Raw genomic sequence first — 3,657 nt, forward strand, 5'->3', positions numbered from 1 at the left:
AGAGATGGGGTTTTGCCATATTGGCTAGGGTGGTCATGAACTCCTGACCTCATGTGATCCGCCCGCCTCAGCCTCCCAAAGTGCTGGGATTATAGGTGTGAGCCACCGGGCCAGGCCAGGGCTGTTTATAATAGGATAACTCATAGGTGGGAATTGAACAATGAGAACACATGGACACAGGAAGGGGAACATCACACTTCGGGGACTGTTATGGGGTGGGGGGAGGGGGGAGGGATAGCATTGGGAGATATACCTAATGCTAGATGACGAGTTGGTGGGTGCAGCGCACCAGCATGGCACATGTATACATATGTAACTTACCTGCACATTGCGCACATGTACCATAAAACCTAAAGTATTATAATAATAATAATAATAATAATAATAATAATAAAAGAAAAAAAAAAGAGGAAAAAAAAAAAAAAGAATGGACACTCCCGAAGTGCTCATTGTTGGTAGCCTGTTTAAATAAACTCATACTATGCCGCTGTCGTTATAATAACATGGAACTATGGAATGATTGCCAAGATATTTAGTTAAATAAAAAATGCAAGATGTCAAACTGTGTGGTAATTGTGTACAAAGAGAAGAGAAGGGTTATATCAGACAGAGAATAGCTAACATTTAAATTGTGGCTGTTTTCTGTCAAGTACTCTTTAGAGAACTTCGCCTGTATCACTCACTTAAATTCTTACTGTAACCCTATGTGACAGGTACGACAACTATCTTTATTTTACAGCTGAATAAACTAAGAGGCAGAGAGGAATTTTCCTAAGTTCACACAGCTGGTAAATTGGTAGAACCAGGATATGAACCCAGGAAGTTTGGCTCCAGCACCTGTTACTCTTAGCCACTGTGCTAACTTATCAGTACACCATGTTTTTTTTTTTCAGCACACCATCTTGTGTGTCTATAAAAGATACCTGATAATACTATTTGCTTCCAGAGGGTAGGGAAACTTTTCACTTTATACCCCTTTGTACCTTTTGAGACTCCATCTCAAATAAAATAAAAAAAAAACAGCCTGGTAGTGTATCATCTTATACATACACCTTTTAGCACATGTATGAGTCTACCTGTAAGAAATTCCTAGAAGTATGAAGCTGAACAAAACAGTAAATTAATTTATTTTTCTAGATTTTGCCCAATTGCCTTCTACACAGGTTATATCAATGAAACTTCCACAAGCGATTTATGAGAATGCTTGTTTCTGGCCAACCTGCCAATATGGAACATTATCAAACTTTTTGATACTCACCACCCTGAAAGATGAAAAACAGCATCTCAGTAGTTTTGTTTTGTTTTGTTTTGTTTTTGAGACAGAGTCTTGCTCTGTTGCCCAGGCTGGAGTGCAGTGGTGCAATCTCAGTTCACTGCAACCTCCGCCTCCTGGGTTCAAGTGATTCTCCTACCTCTGCCTCCTGAGTAGCTGGGATTACAAACACATACCACCACATCTGGCTAATTTTTGTGTGTGTGTGTGTTTTTAGTAGAGATGGGGTTTTGCCATGTTGGCCAGGCTGGTTGTGAACTCCTGACCTTAAGTGATCCACTGTCCACTTGGCCTCCCAAAGTGCTGGGATTACAGGTGTGAGCCACTGCATCTGGCCTACCTTTTGAATTCTGAACCATCTGAATGAATATCTTTTTTTTGAGACAGGGTTTCCCTGTGTTGCCCAGGCTGGAGTCCAGTGGCATGAATATGGCTCACTGCAGCCTCGACCTCCTGGGCTCAAGCGATCCTCCTGCCTCAGCCTCCTGTGTAGCTGGGACCACAGGCGTGAGACACCATGCCCAGCTAATTTTTTAATTCTTTTGTAGAGACAAGGTCTCACTTTGTTGCCCAGGCTGGTCTTGAACTCCTGGGCTCAAGTGATCCTCCCGCCTCAGCCTCCCAAAGTGCTGAGACTACAGGCATGAGTCACCATGCCCAGCTCAATACCTGTTTTTTTAAACATGAAAATTCACACATATATGTAATGGATACTTCCCAGTTGTTGCCTTATTGGGGAAGCAGTACACAGAAGGGGTTAAAAGCATGGATCTTGGCATCAAACTGCTTGAATTTGAATCCCACCTCTGATACTTCTTCCTGTTTGACCCTGGACAGGTAAGAGGGTTTAAAATGATACCTATAAGGTTGTTGCACTGATTCAACGAGATAATCACTGTAATGCAGTTAGCACAGGGCCCAATAAATGGTTCATTTTACCTCCTACACATCTCTGGAATCCACTCACTTCTCACCATCTCCTCTGCCACCTCCCCTGGCTAAGGCGACCATCATTCCTGCCAATTTTAGCATCTCCAGTCTCTTCCCCCTCCCTTCTGTTTTCAGCACAGCCGTCAGAACATCTATTTAAAATGCAATGTTAACTATGTCACTACCCTACTCAAATCCCTCCCATGGCTCCCCACTGCTTATAGGAAAAATCCCAGAGTTTGAGACCTGGCATTCAAGGCTCCGCCTGATCTGGCCTCAGTGGCTTCTCCCACCTCATCCCTCAACAGTCTCCCTTCACTCTCTGTGCCCTGCCCATGACTTGCTGTTCCCACCTAACTCCAGTCCAACCACTTTAAGCCTTTGTTTCAAGGCCTAATGTAACTCAATCTTCTCAGTTCTAGTCTCCAATTCTGGCTTCCCTCAAATTTCAGTCCTGGCTTGATTGGTGCAAATTATACAAATGAGAAACCCCTGCTCTGGGAGCTGGGAATAGTTCCTCCCTGCCTGGTGGTCTCATCCTGCACCACTCCCAATGCTACCTTCAATTCCTCTGGAGTGGGGCTGACTCCCACTTTGGATGAGACCTGTCCCGTGTTTCAACCAGTTCAGTTTGCCCTGAGAGAAACCCAGAGCTGGTGCCTGGCACATAGTAAATGCCTGATAAGCCTTCACAGCGAATGTAACCCCAAAGTCTGGGTGAGGAGTAAAGCTGGGGCAAGAAGCAGAGAGGACCTCTGGGATCTGTGTGGGATAAGAGTAGGTTACTCTTAGGTGGTCTCAGGAAAGCCAGGTGGGCCCTGAGTGGGTTCCCCAGGGCTGGGAGCCCTGCCCTTTGCTGTCACCTATGTTGTCTACTGATGGATTTAGGTTTTCTTTTCTTTCTCAGGCAGAAAGTGGGAGATGGGAGACAGAGCGATCTCAATTTAGCCACCCTAAAATTCCTGTTGCCGTCAGAGGACCCCTCTGCCTAAGACGCATCACATACCAGGCCGATTCCAACCTCCAGGCCTCTCCCCTGGCAGGATTCTTCTCTGGGTTTCCTTGTCCTTTCCTTCTCATCCGTCTACCCTTCCTAGTTTGACCTGGCTGAGCCCTGGTGAAATCTCTGCTTCTCCTCCTCTCTGGGTCCAAGCACCCCTCACACCCTCTCTCTCCCCTTTCCTCCGTCTCTGTCCAGTGCCCTCCCCCTCCCCCTTCCTCCACTCTGCCTCCAGCTTTTTTTGGCTGCTGTCTCTTCCTCCTCCTCCTCCTCCCTCCTTCCCTGACGCTGAATAATCAGGCCTGGCTGTCCTGGTTTCTGGAAATACCCGTGTGTGGGCAGTGGCTCAGGGCTAGAACAGGGGATGGATGGATTGGGGCCCCTGGGCAGCCCCAGACCCCCAGTGCAAAGACAACAAAATCCAGGGATGTGGTCCATAACTGTCTCCTGCTGG

This window comes from Pongo pygmaeus, chromosome X (genome assembly GCF_028885625.2).
Source record: "Pongo pygmaeus isolate AG05252 chromosome X, NHGRI_mPonPyg2-v2.0_pri, whole genome shotgun sequence".
Classification (NCBI taxonomy): Eukaryota; Metazoa; Chordata; class Mammalia; order Primates; family Hominidae; genus Pongo; species Pongo pygmaeus.